A 19,003-nucleotide genomic window follows, 5' to 3' on the forward strand; every position below is an offset into this window, starting at 1 on the left:
TTTTTTTTTACTATTCGCTGTTAGCCTGAGGGGTTAATTCAGCAATGCTTTGATTGGTAAGTGAGCTCACGGTGCTCAACCTGAGAGAATGTGCTAAGACTGGCTCTAGTAAGAGTAGTGCTTCGCTGAATCTACCACCGGATTGAAATCGTGTTTGAGGTATAATTACACTATTACATACAAATTAACTGACAATGCTGATTATTATAGCAAATTTTGAACCTCCCATCAGGCGTTTCCGTAGTGTAGCGGTTATCACGTGTGCTTCACACGCACAAGGTCCCCGGTTCGATCCCGGGCGGAAACAGTTATTTTTCTATTCTTTTTAAATTCAAGTTTTGAAACTAACCTGCCTTAAAAAGTATTTCCACAAAAATCTGTCATCATCGTTGCCGTCCATGTTGATAATTAAAACATTCTTCAGACTTTATTCTCTTATTATAGTATGACAAATCTATTGAGATTGTGTTCAATTTATCATTTATTTATACAATAAAAAAACTAAACGATATATGCTTACAGAAGAACTAAGCTCAATTGCTTAATTTGTTAAGATTTCTCTTCCAGCGAGCCCAGTAATAATTCTTTATTTTTAGAAATACATGTTATTGTAATCTATTGAAACCTTGTATATTTGTAATTGTATGAAGAATTATTTCTGTAGGAATATGACCAGGGTGTGAGAAACGGTGGTCCAGTACTATAAAGGTATGTTCAATCAGTCACAGTCGACGGTCATAGAAAATATTATAGTTCTCCGACTATTAAGTATTCTTCAATAATAAAGTTTATCGCTGTCACGCCTCTGTGACGTTCATACAGATTACGTTATTAACTATTAATAGTTATTAGGTACTAATCATAGACCTATATAGTAGGGACACGACATATTGTTCTATACGTACAATTGCTTATAAAAATAGCACCCATTTTGAAGGCACATACATAAACATATATCTATCTCGTTCTTACTCAGCACTTTAACTCGCAGGAAAACAATATAACAGTATTTCAGTGCGTACATAAAATGAAACATGAATATACGTAAATATCTTCGTCTCCGTCTAATGAGGCCGAAAATCCGCCATGTTTAGCGCGCCAAATGTCATTGTCACGTCAGTTCGGCCGTCTGTTTTGGGTTGTACATTATTTATTGACTTTGATATCGATTTAATATGATTGATTATATAAAATTTCATAATTTATCATGCTTAAAACATACAAAAATAATAATTAAAACGTATTTTATAGGATCTCAAGAAATTCGATGCCCTAAAACTATTATCTATATGTATTTAAATTCATTATGGAGCCCTCATCCGAGAAATCCATTTTTCGGTCGGAATCTATTGATCATGACACTAATCATAAATACCACTTTAAAATATGTCATCAAAACATATTTAGACATTCTGTTTAGATATTTCGGGAAAAAGGCTACCGACAAAATCTCTTCGGAACTATTTAAATAAAATATTCCGCAGTGAGTAAAACACTATTGTAAATTTGTTAAATATTAATAATTAAGTGATTTTAGAGAGGAAGTCACAAGGAATGACGTTTGTAATTAATGAATAAATGTTCTGTAGGTGTTTTTTTTTTCACGCGGTCCCTTGATAAGTTTAAAATTTGAATCACTCTCAAGCGAAAGTGATTCAAATGGTGCGGCGCACCTTCCTTGGGGTGCGCTGCGGTAGTATGTTACGGACTTTAAAGTCAGCAAAACAATTAAAATAGATTGTAATAGTCTAAGAAAAACACGTACTCAAAATACGACAACATTTAGCATGCTAGAAATGGGCTGATGGCTTTGAACTACGCCATATCTTTATGTTTTGCGACAAACGACAACTTTATAAAATCAGTGTAGCAACTTTTAAAAATCATCATATCGTTTACTTGGCAAATTCGAAGGACGAACTTGTCTTAGATTTCACCCATCTAAATCATATCATATTTGCACATAACAATATACCTACTTACTTCCCATTAAAGTATAAATTCTACAAATAAATAATACTCAACAATATTTAAAATAAAATGAGCCAAGAACGTTTATCGATAAAACCTGATAACATTGAAATCTTTTGTACACCACTAAAGCCGCCATGTTTTGTGGCCAGATGACGTCACAGTGGCACGAAATTTTGGTTGACGTTTCATTTCCATAGGTTTCCTACTTCATTGGTACTAATACGTAATTGTAGTTTGACGGTGAATTGTTTTAGGTACCTTTGACCAACATGTATGAACAAGCCACCTGATATAAGGTAGATCTTTTAAAATACCAGATAAACTAACATCTGTTGAACTTGAAATTGAAAATACGTATGATTGAAAGAAATATACGTAGCTTCAAGTTTTTATTTTTTATTTTATTGCTTAGACGGGTAGTTGAGCTCACGGCCCATTCCGCGGTGAAGGAATAATAACATCGTGTAATAAAAATCAAACTCGCAAAATTATAATTTGCGTAATTACGGGTGGCATGACGTCTTGTAAGTCCGCACGGGTAGAAACCACCACCCTGCCCATTTCTGTCGTAAAGCAGCAATTTCGGTTTGAAGGGTGGGGCAGCCGTTGTAACTATACTGAGACCTTAGAACTTATATCTCAAGGTGGGTGGTGCATTTATCGTTGTAGATGTCTATGGGCTCCAGTAACCACTTAACACCAGGTGGGCTGTGAGCTCGTCCACCCATCTAAGCAATAATTTTTTTTTTATTTTTTTTCGAAATATGTAGTGTACACTGACTTACACGAAATCGTAATAATTATCGACTTAAATAATACGACTTTTATAGTTAATTTTTTTACAGTCGTCCGTGATCACGACCAATGTAAATTATTCGTTATGTCGGAAATATTAAAATGAAAATAATTATTAATAAGCGGTTTAGATTTCGTCTACGATTAATGAAAATCGAATAAAATAGTGTATTCAAACTTTAACAACGGATGTCGTTGACCCTGGTCTAAAACCTGATTTTATTATTGTGAATATGAAATCCGAAAGCCTTAGACCTTAATCTATAATCTATATCTATACTAATATTATAAAGAGGAAAGATTTGTTTGTTTGTTTGTTTCGAATAGGCTCCGAAACTACTGGACCGATTTGAAAAATTATTTTTCCATTAGAAGCCGACATTGTCCCTGATGAACATAGGCTACTTTTTTAATTTTTTTTTGATATTTTTTTTTAATTCATGTGTGTTTTAATGTTTCCGAAGCGAAGCGAGGGCGGGTCGCTAGTAATATATAAAGTTACAGTGGTTTTTACGGATGCTCCGTTATAACTACTGAACCATGCATCCGATTGACTTGAAACTTGGTATCCACGTAGAAAATACATGTACTTAATGGATAGGCTAATATTTATATGAGCGTTGGACTCCCTACACCAGTTGCGGGGGCGTTAATGATGAGAATCTTTGTGGGGGTGAGGAATGATAATGTTAATTTTAAATGCCCAGCGAAGCGGGCGGGTACAACTATACTATAAATTTATATGTATTAGATTTTAGTTTCCAATACTTGATAGCTTTCGTGGTATTAGTTCAAATCAAAGCCAATAGATTAACAATATACCACTGAGTTTCTCGCCGGATCTTTTCAGTGGGTTGCAATTCCGATCGGGTAGCAAAATTCTGCTCTTTTTTTTCCTACCTATGCTGATAGCCTTGAGAGGCTATATCAGCTTTGCCCTAACGTGTAGGTGAGCTCACGGGGCTCAAACCGGAGTGCTGCTAACACTGGCCCTAGCAAGAGCAGTGCTTCGCAGAATCTACCACCGGATCGGAAACGCGACCCACTGAGAAGATCCGGCGAGAAACTAAGTGGGCGAAATTCTGGGAAACACTGCTCTTGCCAGGACTAGTGTTAGCACATTCTCTTAGGTTAAGTCCGTGAACTCACCTACCAGCCCGGGTGTAGCTGGAATATCCCTTAAGCTACTATTGAATAAGTAAGAAAAAAAGACAACGACAAACGCGACATTCAATTGTAAAAATATATTTAATTATATCAATATACGTTTTCTTTTCAATATGCTCGCGTGCCATGCGTGGAATTAACTTGCCTTTGGCTATATAGCCCTCCTTTGCCGCTGTTGAAAAAAAAAAACAAAGAATATTGAACCAATATTGTCATAAAACATCGTTTAAAAACATAGAAACTCGGTAATTAAAAGTCTCGGAAGGTCGTAAATCTATAAGTTTACAAGATATTCGAAATGAAATGGCCGCCCCGCGGAAGATACGATCGGTAATGAAAAACTGTATCGGCCGAGTTTCTCGGGAGAAATTTAATTATGAAACTTTGAAAAATTAATCGGATGGTAATTTAAAAAAAAGAATCTTACTGAAGTTCAAGGGAGCTTTTTTAGCGTAACAATCGCTTAAGCTTACTGTCTTTGCTTACTGACCTTAATATTGGCGTTATTTAAAGTGACATGTGTTCACGCATGCTCATACTTACCATCCATACTTGAGTCGACTATTATCAAAGGCGGCAATCTGACTTTTGGACAATGATTGGTAAATCAGAAAAACGAATTATTGACTTTGTATTCCATTGGCAGTCACAAAACTCTTCGGAACGACATCTTAGATAAATAACAGGTTAACTATTAACCTTTATTTAATGCAGGTTTTGAACCGTATTCTTTGAAGGAGACGATTATATTCAAATAAATCTGTATTGACATATCAATAAAATTTTTTTGTCCAAATGTACAGATTGCCGCCTTTGATAATAGACGACTCACTTCCCGTACATACCGTATTTAACGGCTGTCTGGTGTAGTGGTAAGTGACATGGTCACTACTCAAGGAGGTCGCGGGTTCGAATCCCGCCAAGGGAAGATATTTGTATGATAAATATAAAATATATTTTCCAGGGTTATGGATGTATAACTATACTAATATTATCTATACTAATATTATAAAGAGGAAAGATTTGTTTGTTTGTTTGTTTCGAATAGGCTCCGAAACTACTGGACCGATTTGAAAAATGTTTTTTCCATTAGAAGCCGACATTGTCCCTGATGAACATAGGTTACTTTTTTTTTATTTTTTATTTTTTTGGTTTCATGTGTGTTTTAATGTTTCCGAAGCGAAGCGAGGGCGGGTCGCTAGTTAAATATATGTATGTGTACCTATAATAAAATTCTTACATTTATTTCCGTTATCTGATACCTGTAACACAAGTTTTGCTCAACTTTTTTTTTTTTTTTTTTTTTTTATGATTGAAAGTTTACTGGTGGCCCGAAGGCCTTTCCAGTTTCACCAGGACAGGTGGGCGAGCAAAGGCTCAGCCAAGAGGGGTGGGATTTGCTAACAACTGCCCGAGCGCCTCCGAAGGAGACCTAACAACTCAAGAGCAATTGTTTCACGAATGAATCTACTACCGGATCGGAATCGCGACCCGCTGAGAAGATCCGGCGAGAAACTCAGCGAGCTGATGCATGGGTTAGGTTGCACGTCGACCTCTTTGTCGAGTTCGACGAGTACGGTTACCGGGGTCCCTAAGCCTGCCCCTAGTATTAGAGCTGAAGGCATCTAATGCAAAGGTTATTGGATCTGATGGATCCGTAAGGACGTGTCTAGGGCGTCGACGGTGACTGGCTCCTGCATGATCAGGATTCGGTTTGCTCAACTCTGTCTCATCCTTCAAAACGGAATGTACGAGACTGCGATCTCACATTTCACGTTGCTAGAGGATATCCACGTGGTGATATCTACATGGTCAAATCTATCTAAAAAACTCCCATAGTACGTACAATTCTAACATTAACATTACTTGTTTATTACAAAAAGCCACGTCTTAGTTTTTAAGCAATTAGCCATTTTGTGTTGGTTATAGCAACTACAACTTATTTTATACAAACAAATGGAATTAATGCGAAATAATTCATAAAATATAGCTTAATATTCACAATAAATATTTTAGTGATTTTTACATAACTCTAACATTAATTTATTTTACATAAATTACTTTTAACTAATATATACTAACATTATTATTATCCCGTCTAATAATAGATGGCGTCAACAACATGATTTGCATAACAATTACAATACTAATCAAATTTTTAATGTTAATTATAAAATAATTTATTAATATTTATGCTTTATTAATATTTGTCATCCGAGTGTCGTCGCAGAGTCCTTGAGTACTTTGGTCACATCGCACGGAAGGATGGTAGCAATCTCGAGAGGCTCACCGTGACTGGTAAGGTAGATGGGAAAAGACCTCAGGGGCGCAGCCCAATACGTTGGTCCGACCAGATCCGCACCGCTCTTGATTCCACGTTTCACAACGTCCTCCACACCGCCAGAGACAAGAACGGATGGAGAAAGATCGTGCTTGCGAAGGTGATACAAAAGGGTGGTCACGACCCTCAGCAATGAGGAATACGACGCAAGGAGGAGGATTAATATTTGATTAGTCATTACTCATTTGTGTTTTTAAATAATAATATAATCATTAAACATATTCGGAACATTTTCACATCAAGACAGTGTCTACTAAATATTAAATATGGTAGAATAACAGTTTCATCTTGCTAATAATAAATATATTATATGACGGAGGAGAAACGCTGAAGGAATGTTTTTAAAAAGTGTGACGTCAGCATTGTTGACGTCACGGTCATTAAGTTCTCGATGATGACTCATGTTTGGGCTTCCAAAACAAAACTTCACGAGAACTGCGTATATTGCACGAGAAGCATAACAACGTTACAGAGAGATCCGTACTGTACTACGGCTCGGACACGAATGAATAAACGCTTTTTTTTTTTTTTTTTTTTTTTTTCCTACCTAAGCTGATAGCCCTAGCGGCTATTTCAGCGTAGCCTTAACTTTAGTAGGTGAGCTCACGGGGCTCAAACCTGACGATGTTGCTAACACGAACCCTAGCAAGAGTCGTGCTTCGCAGAATCTACCACCGGATCGGAAACGCGACCCACTGAGAAGATCCGGCGAGAAACTCAGTGGGCTAATAAACGCTAGACAGCACGGCCGTATTTATAGGACTTCGTACACGTCAGCGTGTTTACAAGTATTAAACACGTGAGCGTGTTTACAAGATTTTACCGACCGATTAGTCTCCTCCCAGCGATAGGCAAAATTTACGAACGGCTCCTTCGGAAACGCCTCTGGGACTTCGTTACCGCGAATAAAATTCTAATAGACGAGCAGTTTGGATTCCGCGCCAAACACTCGTGCGTACAACAAGTGCACCGCCTCACGGAGCACATCTTAATAGGGCTAAATAGGCGTAAACAAATCCCGACCGGCGCCCTCTTCTTCGATGTAGCGAAGGCGTTCGACAAAGTCTGGCACAACGGTTTGATCTACAAACTGTACAACATGGGAGTGCCAGACAGACTCGTGCTCATCATACGAGACTTCTTGTCGAACCGTTCGTTTCGATATCGAGTAGAGGGAACTCGTTCTCGTCCCCGTCATCTGACTGCCGGAGTCCCGCAAGGCTCCGCACTCTCCCCGTTACTATTTAGTTTGTATATCAACGATATACCCCGGTCTCCGGAGACCCATCTAGCGCTCTTCGCCGATGACACGGCTATCTACTACTCGTGTAGGAAGATGTCGTTGCTTCATCGGCGACTCCAGACCGCAGTAACCACCATGGGACAGTGGTTCCGGAAGTGGCGAATAGACATTAACCCCACGAAAAGCACAGCGGTGCTATTCAAAAGGGGTCGCCCTCCGAATACCACTTCGAGCACCCCACTCCCCAGTAGGCGCGTAAACACCTCCGCCGTTAGCCCCATCACTCTCTTTGACCAGCCCATACCGTGGGCCCCGAAGGTCAAATACCTAGGCGTCACCCTCGACAGAGGGATGACATTCCGTCCCCACGTAAAAACGGTACGCGATCGCGCCGCGTTTATACTAGGACGACTCTACCCAATGCTTTGTAGACGAAGCAAACTGTCCCTCCGTAACAAGGTAACCCTCTACAAAACTTGCATACGCCCCGTCATGACGTATGCAAGCGTAGTGTTCGCTCACGCGGCCCGCACCAACTTGAAACCCCTTCAGGTAATACAATCCCGATTCTGCAGGATAGCCGTCGGAGCACCATGGTTCCAGAGGAACGTGGACCTCCACGATGACCTGGAGCTCGACCCCGTCAGTAAGTATCTACAGTCGGCATCGCTGCGCCACTTTGAGAAGGCGGCACGACATGAGAACCCTCTTGTCGTGGCCGCCGGAAACTACATACCCGATCCTGTAGACCGTTTGGTAAACCGTCGACGTCGCCCAAAGCACGTCATCACGGATCCTCCTGATCCACTAACGGTGCTTTTAGGCAATACAAGCACCGGTCACCGTCCTCGCCGAACCCGTCGCTTGCGACGAAGGGCTCGACGAGCGAATTAACCCACAGACACAGCCCACTGAGTTTCTCGCCGGATCTTCTCAGTGGGTCGCGCTTCCGATCCGGTGGTAGATTCTGCGAAGCACTGCTCTTGCTAGGGCGGTGTTAGCAATTCTCCGGTTTGAGCCCCGCGAGCTCACCTACACAAGCTAGGGTAAGCTGAAATAGCCTCTCAAGGCTATCAGCATAGGTAGGATTAAAAAAAAAAAAAAAAAACAAGATTTTAAAGTATTGAAATTACGATAAAAGGGACTGTTTAACATCAATTTCTTATCACAGAGTAATTAGTTGATGATCAGTAGGTAAATAGTCATATTTGCGCCGACATATATAATATTAATTATTGGCAATAGTGGCGTTTGTGCCCATATACCCTACTTTCAAATCCATTATTGTTCTCAATATCTTCGTATAAAAAATATTTATAAATAGCAACCTATTGGTATGTTTGTTTGGTCGTGCTGTGTGCTTTTTCCTGTCAGAGAAGGTTATGGTCATAGTACAAAGATAGGATAAGTGGTGCTCGATTTTTTTTTTTTTATTGCCCTTGTAGACAGACGAACATACGGCCCACCTGATGGTAAGTGGTTACCGTCGCCCATGGACTTCAGCAATACCAGGAGCAGAGCCAAGCCGCTGCCTACCGTTAAGTACTCTCCACAAGCCTCGTTGGAAGAATGACAAGTCATAGCGCTCGAGAAACACAGTGGAGAGGAGCTCGTTCCAAAGCCGAATGGTACGTGGCAAAAAAGATCTCTGGAAGCGCACTGTGGATGAACGCAGTGGCTCCAGGTAGCATGGATGAACTCTACTCCGGTGGCTGGCGGTGCGATGGTAAATACGAGATGGTGGTATTATCTCAAACAATTCCTCAGAGCACTCCCCATGGAACATACGATACAAAATACAGAGGGAATAGATCACAAATTAGTGTATTTCTTACATTTGTTTATCGATGTCACGTCGGAGGGGTAGCATGGCTTCACAAGACGCCCTTGCTTCTGTAAGGACTGTAATCTTTCTCGAAGCGCGAATGAATCTGAATGCTTCAGAAGGTCCCACAAGCTTACCCATTTTTTGTTTGTAATTTATGAGTTGGGGCTCCGTGACCGAGGTCTGAGTACGGTTCCAATTTTTATCTTTCAACGCGAACGCTTTCGTCTTCCGTTAGCTAATCGGAGTTCAGAGAAATTAAAACTGTAATGTGATGATGATATTTCAAACGTGTTTATATTTCGTTCAGCGATGCATGCAGACCACATTTTGTTATTAAGTCGCCTTGTTGTGTTCTCATCAGTCTACTATTTAGTCGCGCGTGTCTTGAAGGGCACCTTTGAAGGGTATAGGATCTAATGCTCATTGATCATACATGTACACTAGAAGTTCGGTTATTAGAAGAAAAATGTATGCAATCTCGGTTTTATTGGAGAAATATATTCCTACTTCCCTGTCATTAGTTAATACATAGCAGAGCAGATACGCAGATTTTCGTACATGCTTAAGATTTTTTTTAATGCTTCCATGTTTAGACGACCTCACAGCCCACCTTGTGTTAAGTGGTTACGGAGCCCACAGGTATCAATAACGTAAAGGCCGTCCTCCATCCACCTTGAGACATCAGTTCGAAGTCTCAGTTTTACAGGCCACGATGTATTCAACAGTAACACGATTATATCTCAAGGTGGGTGACGCATTTACGTTGTAGATGTCTATGGGCTCCAGTAACCACTTACACCAGGTGGGCTGTGAGCTCGTCCACCTATCTAAGCAATATATGAATATATATATTATATAAACTTGAATCTACGTAATGTACTTAAACGCGCATAACTTCAGAACGCCGGCAACAAACTAGATAATTCTGTTTTTTTTTTTGTGTTTGTTATTGCCATGGCAAAGTTTGTATACAAAAAAAATATATGTGAAAATAGATTAGTTCACTAAGGTTTTTTTTTAATTAAGCTGTCGGTGACAAGGGCGCATTAATACCCAAACCTACTAAAAAAACACGTAGGAATTTAGGAATTCAGAAAATATGGCGGTACGAAGTTCGCTAGGTCAGCTAGTTTATTATAACGCAAAATGTGTCTGAACGATGGTCACTATTCATCATCAGATGGGCCCAATGCCAGCCTTTAAAGGCACAAAAAAATTACAAAAGTGATCGTATCGCTTGATATGTAAACAGCGCGCGTCTTATCCTTTAGGCAACGATGACTTAGCGTGGATATAATGATGATACAGTTCCCGGCGTCAATAATCGAAGATGCAAACTATTTGTAACATCACTGGTGGTAGGACCTCTTGGGAATCCGCACGGGTAGGTACCACCACCCCGCCTATTTCCGCCGTGAAGCAGTAATGCGTTTCGGTTCGAAGGGTGGGGTAGCCGTTGTAACTATACTGAGATCTTAGAACTTATATCTCGAGGTGGGTGGCGCATTTACGTTGTAGATGTCTATGGGCTCCAGTAACCACTTAACACCAGGTGGGCTGTGAGCTCGTCCATCCATCTAAGTAATAAAAAAAAAAAAATAAAAAAAACATTCCAATAGCCGTTAGATTGCTGTGGGAACGAATTTTGGATACACTCGACCCATTTGTGGCAATTACAAACGCCTTTATCTATTACTGTTAATTAGTGATGTCGTTTTAATTAGCTCCTCATAAATTTGTTAGAGCAATGGGACGCTTCGAGAAAATAGGAAATTTTAATTTTTAAATAATACAAGGAAGGCGTTGGCAGTATTCAGATACCATTTTGTAAATAGGAGCTTTTATTGAGTACCTAGTTACAAGTGTGAGGAACATCTCTCTGCGGGATACTATTTAGAAATAAAACCCATTTCCCAGTTTTTGCAACGAACCAAATTGTGTTCCCATTTGAAAGTTTTTTAGCTGTCCGATCTATCATCTTGAGTAATGTGAGATTTTATTGACTAACTAGCTGACCCGGCACACTTCGTATTGCCTCAATCGAGAAATAAAAGACCTAAACTTTTGTATAAAATAAACTTAAAACAAACAAAAGGAATCCGTCCGATGGAGGACACATCAAAGGAAAACAAAATAGTTATTTTTATTTAATTCCGAGGATTTTCATATTTATCTACCTTTTAAACCTTCTCTGGACTTCCACAAATAATTCAAGACCAAAATTAGTCAAATCAGTCCAGCCGTTCTCGAGTTTTAGCGAAACAAACAAATAGCACTTCATTTTTATAGCTCTGCCCCTGGCATTGCTGAAGTCCATGGGCGACGGTAACCACTCACCATCAGGTGGGCCGTATGCTCGTTTGCCTACAAGGGCAATAAAAAATAAATAAGTAAAGGGATAGCAGGGTCTACTTACAGACCACGCGCTAAGTCAACAAAGCATTCAGACACTGCCTAGTTAAGCCAATCAGCACATCTTAATCAGAAGCCACGGCACCGTCCAACGTCGATCATGGCGCCTGTGCATGATATCAATTGACCGAATCGATCGCATTGTAAAAGCAATCATCGCTATTTATAACTACACAATTAATTGGGCCGGTATGTTCTAATAATAGAATGCATCATACAATCATGGGATCGACTCGTGACTGTCCGGAAAAGGCTTGGGGCACAATTGGTGCGAATTTAGTGCTGTTAAGATGAGGAGTGGTATTCTAAGGTAAGTGACGGCTTCTGTGACCTTCTGTGACGTGAAATGGCCACACGAACTCATAGACTTTAAGTACCTCATGAATGCCGTCTTCCATCATGAGGGAAAGTTTCAATAATTTTGCAATAAGAAAGGAATTCAAAGTACCGGTCATTGTTTTTGTCGATAGACTTCGACGTGCAACTTAACCCATACATACAACCCACTGAGTTTCTCATCAGATTCTCTTAGTAGCTCGCGATTCAGGTGGTATTCGGCAAAACGCTGCTCTTGCTGGTAATTGTTTTTCTGGTTGAGCACCGCGAGCTGCCCAGCAGTCATCATAGATAATACACATAAATTAGTTATAGATAAACAACTCAAACACTCAACAAAAATGTTTACGGGCGTCGGCCACTAGATGGCTTCGCTTGGATTCGTTTCGCATTGCACCAGTAGATGGCAGTAAAATATTACTTATCCTATATTTTATTTTTAATGAAGGATTTTGTAAATTTTCAGGTACCACAAATTGATTAAATTCAATCAATTTGTCTATAACAAATAAATACTTGTATGATTTTAACAACGTATAAGTTTAGAGGCATCCGCTACAAGATGTCGCTAGTTTTCATAAAAAAAAAAAAAAAATCTCTTACCTACGCCGAAAGTTCGGTTTTCCTCTCCCTCTACAGGGAAGAAAGTGTAACATTTCCTCCCGCTGTACAGGGAAGAAAGCGTAACTTTTCTCCCTGGGTAGAAGTGCGCATGCGCGTTAGTGTCTACGTCTGCTCTCACGCACCTAAAATTCTCCGCCATTGTTCTGCTCGGGTAATTTGCAATATTGTGTTTAGTTAAAAGTGAAATAAACAAAAGGCAATAAAATTTAAAAGTCAAGTATTAAACAAAGATGAGTTCATCAGACAGTTCTTATTCAATTAGTAGTAGTTTATTTAAAAATAAAAAAACAGTTAAATTGTTTTATTAATGAGTACGGGCCCCCTAACTCCGGCCAGGGCTTCGCCCCTGGACCCCATCGGGGCTTCGACTCCGGCTCGGTACTCCACGAACTTTCGGCCTGGTAGGACAAAAAATAGTATGTGCACCGCAGGACAAAAGTTGGACATTTCCTCCTGCGTGTTTGCCACCCTCGCCTTCGGATCGGGTCGCAATTTTACACGTGGGAGGAAATGTCCAACTTTTCTCCCTTGGTGCACAATGTACTATGTCTTAAAATATAGCACATTCAAGGCCCTGGCAGTCACTTTAAAGCCACTACGGTCTGTCGAGGATATTGACATATCGGTAGCAATAAAAAAAAAAAAGATGTGGGTACTTTTTTCTTAAAAACCGAAACCACTAAAGCTATGCGCAAAGATAATCCGATTGATTGGTGGAACTCTGGAATGGAATGGATAGGTTAGCGGAATCATCATGAATTTATAAAGTTATAGATATTTGATAAGTTTAATATATTCCTTTGAATACTGTATAAACTATTATATTTATGTATACTAGTGGTCCTGCGGAAGTCGAAAATCGACTTTAATCAATTGAAATTTTATGTTTAAACATTATTATGCTTCTATTGTGAAATACTATTGTACTTATATAATATAATCACAGATTTTTCCAAAACTACACTGTACGTAAATAATAATAAAGACAAACAATATTCTCATATATTCTCAATTTGACCACAGACTTTAAACACTAACAAAAGTTTGACAATTGACAATAAACAAAGAGTATATTTATATATATATGTGTTGTGTCAAATACATGGTAGTGTGTGTAATGTTTTCTTTATTGATTTAATGTATCTTATAAGCATTATTTTAAAAAAAATTAGCATTGTGCACTTCTTCTCTATATTCTGTATAAGTGTGGAAAATTTCATACTACTCCGTCCGCGCAATTTTCGTGAAAAGGGATACAAAGTTTTTGCTTCACGTATTAATATATAGATATGTATATGTATTTGTCTATTTATCTATTTAAATAGTTATTTACGCTTATATGTGTTTTGGTATTTGTAATCTTTATATATAAAAATGAATTGCTGTTCGTTAGTCTCGCTAAAACTCGAGAACGGCTGGACCGATTTGGCTAATTTTGGTCTTGAATTATTTGTGGAAGTCCAGAGAAGGTTTCTGTTAAAAATGAAATTTAACAGATATTGATATTTTAAATTGAGATATTAAATACTACATGATTCTAGAATGAAGGCAATTTTTTCAAAAGTAAGTTGATCAGAATCATACTTATACAACTTATGTGGCTTAATGTATTTCACGTAACTTTGCTTCGGCAATTTTGTCAGGAATTTTATAAATCTCAATTTCAATTGCTTAGGGATTAACTTAAAAAATGTATAATATGATAATAACATATTTTTACTGGTGGTAGGACCTCTTGTGAGTCCGCACGGGTAGGTACCACCACCCTGCCTGTTTCTGCCGCGAAGTAGTAATGCGTTTCGGTTTGAAGGGTGGGGCAGCCGTAGTAACTATATTGAGACCTTAGAACTCATATCTCAAGGTGGGTGGCGTCATTTACCTTGTAGATGTCTATGGGCTCCAGTAACTCCTTTACATCAGGTGCGATGTGAGCTCGTCCACACATCTAAGCAATAAATAATAAATCGATGAAATGAGTCGACTATTATCAAAGCCGACAATCTGACTTTTGGACAATGATTGGTAAATCAGAAAAACGAATTATTGACTTTGTATTCCATTGGCAGTCACAAAACTCTTCGGAACGACATCTTAGATAAATAACAGGTTAACTATTAACCTTTATTTAATGCGGGTTTTGAACCGTATTCTTTGAAGGAGACGATTATATTCAAATCAATCTGTATTGACATATCAATAACATTTTTTTTGTCCAAATGCACAGATTGCCACCTTTGATAATAGACGACTCAAATATTCTTCGTACCAAAAACTATGAGTAGGTTTTGTTTATCAGTATCTAGATGTATGGTGATTGTATTTAAATATAATTATATTATTATACCCTATATAAATTTAATGGTGATGCATGTGACTAGGAGATGTATGGAAATGGCAGTGCAAGGTAGAGGGGGAAGAGGTTGACCGAGGAAGACATGGATGGAGTGTGTGAATGATGATATGAGAGAGAGCGAGAAATGAGTGAGCGTTGAAATGACGGCTCATAGGTAATAATGGAATAGAAAAATCCGCTGTGCCACCCCAATTAGTGGGATAAGGCGGAGACAAAGAAAAATACATTTAATGGTATTACTACAAACATAATATTATACATAAAAACAGTGTTTCATTCATTGATTTAAAAACTTCAGTAAATATAATAATGGCCAAAAAATATTGCCCCGGGTGAGGATCGAACTCACGACCTTAAGATTATGAGACTTACGCGCTGCCTACTGCGCTACCGAGGCTTAGGAAATCGGCTTGAAATACTGTATTATATACAAATAAATGATTAATTGTCAAGGTCAAACTTGTTACATTCGATAATATTTAGACTGAATAATAATTAGCCTGTATTTTTTACATTGTGATAATAATACATGTTCTTTTTCTATTTAATATACTTAAATGTTGATATTACTTTTAATATAAGTTATGCTTTATTTTACTATGAATGCAAGGACAATTAAAATTGAAATGAAAACAAAAGCTTGACCCTTTAACATTTACAGGATAGGGATGTTTTGTAAAAAAAACTGCCCATAATAGAATACGTTCTGCCACGGCTCTTAACGATTAATTTTCTCCAGCAATAAATAAAATTATCATTCGAGTATCGAATACCGTTATCTATATTAATATTATAAAGCTGAAGAGTTTGTTTGTTTAAAGGCGCTAATCTCAGGAACTACTGGTCCGATTTGAAAAATTCTTTCAGTGTTAGATAGACCATTTATCGAGGAAGGCTATAGGCTATATAACATCACGCTAATACCAATGCAAGCGGAGCACCAATAAAGAATGTTTCAAAATCGGGGTTTTTAATCCCTTTTGAGAGCTTCCACTGCGTGCGCTGAGGAAACGATTAAAGTTTCGCTAAAGTAATGTATGAGAGAACTGTTCCCCTTTAAAAGATCTAAAAAAGAGTCCGCGTCAGCATATGTCTATATATTAAGGTTGGCTCACTATAACGTTTTTTTATGTTAAACAAATTTGTTCTAAAATAAAGCATTCTTTGTGAACTATTCCACGCGGGTGAAGTCGCGGGCGAAAGCTAGTTTAAAATAACGTTACACAATTCGAGAAATGAATTTTAAATTTTCGAAAACATAAGGGCGGTCGCACACACGCCGACTGTCGCGCGACCGTAGACCGCAACTATTGGTCGGCGCGTGCAATTGACAGCCACGCTCAATTTATGGGCCACACTGTCTAGCTTTTGTTTCAATGCTATTACGTTAAATAGATGTGATTTTGTTACAGTTTTTTTTTTCTGATCTGTTGAGTAACAATACCTTCCGACCGAGCTCTCAACATTAATTGGAAACGTTATATTTTTCATTACCCGTAAATATTGTTTATCTGTACTAATATAAAAATCTACAGTGGTTTTTACGGATGTTCCGTTATAACTACTGAACCATGCAACCGATTGACTTGAAATTTGGTGTCCATGTAGAAAATACATGTACTTAATGGATAGACTAATATTTATATGAGCGTTGGACTCCCTACACCAGTTGCGGGGGCGTTAATGATGAGAATCTTTACGGGGGTGAGAAATAATAATGTTAATTTTAAATGTCCAGCGAAGCGGACGGGTACAGCTAGTAAGTGTATAAATATGCTTTATTGTGCACCAGTACAAAATTAACACAAATACAAAATACAATAGGCGATCTTATCGTCAAGAGCGATCTCTTCCAGGCAACCATCAGATGTACAAGACAGCTGCAGCTGATAAATGAAGTTTAATTATTATTCATATTTTGCATACAGCCATCCAAAAACAAACAAATCACACACACATTGAACAATAGAAAAATTCACTACGCATGGATGTATAATGTATAATACATATAATCGTTACTTCTACATAACACTGTCGCGGCCAGAGACGTAATAATAACAGACGGGGACCTTTGGAAAATTAAACACTTTTGTATTTGCATTGAATTTTACGTACAAATTAAAATGATTAGATTTTAAATAAGCTCGTATTCATCTTTTCCGACAATTTTTAAACTAATAAATAGACACAATTTTAATTATATTTTCGTGTATACGATAAATGTCTCTGCCAGTATTTCTAGATTTTACGTTAAGCTTAACTGATTGAATAGGAAATATCTGCATTAAATAAAGCATTATAGATTTTAGAAACCTCAACGATCTTAAATGTTTTATGTGTGATCAACCTAATAGTGGTTTAATCTCATATCATCATTATCCTGCCCTACTCCCAGTCACCTGGGGTCGGCGCAACATGTTTTCTCTTTCCATACTCTTCTATCATATATCATTTCTTCGCTCACTCCCCTCTTACCCATATCGTCTTTCACACAATCTATCCATTTCTTCTTAGGTCTACCTCTTCCTCTATATCCTTCCACATTCATAGCTAACACTCTCTTACCAACCTCATTTTCATTTCGTCTCATCACATGTCCATACCATCCCAAACGCGCACTCCTCAGCTTCTCTGTCACAGGTGCTACTTTCAGACTTCCTCCAACATATTTTATATAGTGTGTTCGATTCGAACCCAGCGACCTCGTGGCAGCCTAGGGCTACGGAAACCAGCACGAGGTGCGCGTCGAACATGTGCCGCGATTCGCGGCGCCGTGTGTACTATTTTAACAAAATATCATGCAATCACTCACCGGAACCGATGCCTTCGTCTTCTCACGCCGTATCACTTAGGGAGAAGGGTATGGGGCAGGAATGGATAAGGATTAGCGATGATACACAACTTTAGCGTAGACCGTCAATATACAGGTACCGTCCCGTTCGAGCAGCAAGACAAAGTGACAGATGTCAAATCGCGACGGCACCGTCAAATCGCGACCCGTGTTGCCGTGGTAAGAATTCAAAAACTAACGGATTGGTTTCGAACAGTCACCCGCCCGGACAGGTCCCCTACCTGTCCCTAATCAACTGGCAGCCGGGACAACGTTGTGACCGCTCGTTTGAGAACCGAGTCCCCGACCAGAACCTCTGCAGACCGTGGGGTCCCATCCTTACCGGGAAACAGATTAACAATGCGCCCCCTACGCCAACGCAGTGGCGGCAGGTTAGCATCCTTAACCAACACAAGGTCACCGACGTGAGGGGGACTGGTTCTATCCGTCCACTTAAAGCGCTGCTGGAGCAGATGTAAATACTCAAGGGACCAACGTTTCCAAAAATCTTGGGACATCTGCTGCAACATCTGGTATCGCCTCAACCGTCCAGGCTTGATATCCGAGAGGGGATACTCCGGCAACGCATTGAGTGGCTGTCCTATCAAGAAATGGCCTGGAGTTAACGATTCCAAGTCATTCGGGTCTGAACTGAGCGGGCACAACGGCCGCGAATTAAGTACCGCTTCAATTTTACAAAATACCGTGGTTAACTCCTCAAAGGTGAGCGAGGTTTGCCCTATCACGCGCATCAAGTGAGTCTTAGCCGATTTTACTACTGCCTCGAAAATTCCACCCCAGTGGGGGCATCCTGGAGGACTGAAGGTCCACCGAATACCGCGACGAGAGAGGGCCGTTTCAATATCCACCTGGTTATTGTTCAAGAAATTTACTACATCCCGCAAGTAACGGTCCGCACCTACAAAATTCGTTCCGTTATCGGAGCGTATCAATTCGGGTAAGCCTCGACGGGACACAAATCTATCCAAGCTCGCAATAAAGGCTTCAGTTGTAAGGTCGGCAACAACTTCAAGATGTACAGCTTTGGTTGAAAGGCAGACAAAGACGCACAGATAAGCCTTAATTAACCTAACATTCCG

The 19,003-nt window shown here is 39.2% G+C and overlaps 2 non-coding genes across 2 annotated transcripts; one reads left to right on the forward strand and one right to left on the reverse strand.

Annotated features, from left to right (window-relative positions):
- The first annotated feature begins 234 nt into the window (after positions 1-234).
- On the forward strand, positions 235-307 carry TRNAV-CAC (transfer RNA valine (anticodon CAC)). Its single transcript has one exon. It is a non-coding gene; the product is annotated as a tRNA-Val (tRNA).
- Positions 308-15,397: 15,090 nt separating this feature from the next.
- On the reverse strand, positions 15,398-15,470 carry TRNAM-CAU (transfer RNA methionine (anticodon CAU)). Its single transcript has one exon. It is a non-coding gene; the product is annotated as a tRNA-Met (tRNA).
- Between the last annotated feature and the right edge of the window lie 3,533 nt (positions 15,471-19,003).

This window comes from Bombyx mori, chromosome 16, assembly GCF_030269925.1.
Source record: "Bombyx mori chromosome 16, ASM3026992v2".
In the NCBI taxonomy this organism is placed as follows: Eukaryota; Metazoa; Arthropoda; class Insecta; order Lepidoptera; family Bombycidae; genus Bombyx; species Bombyx mori.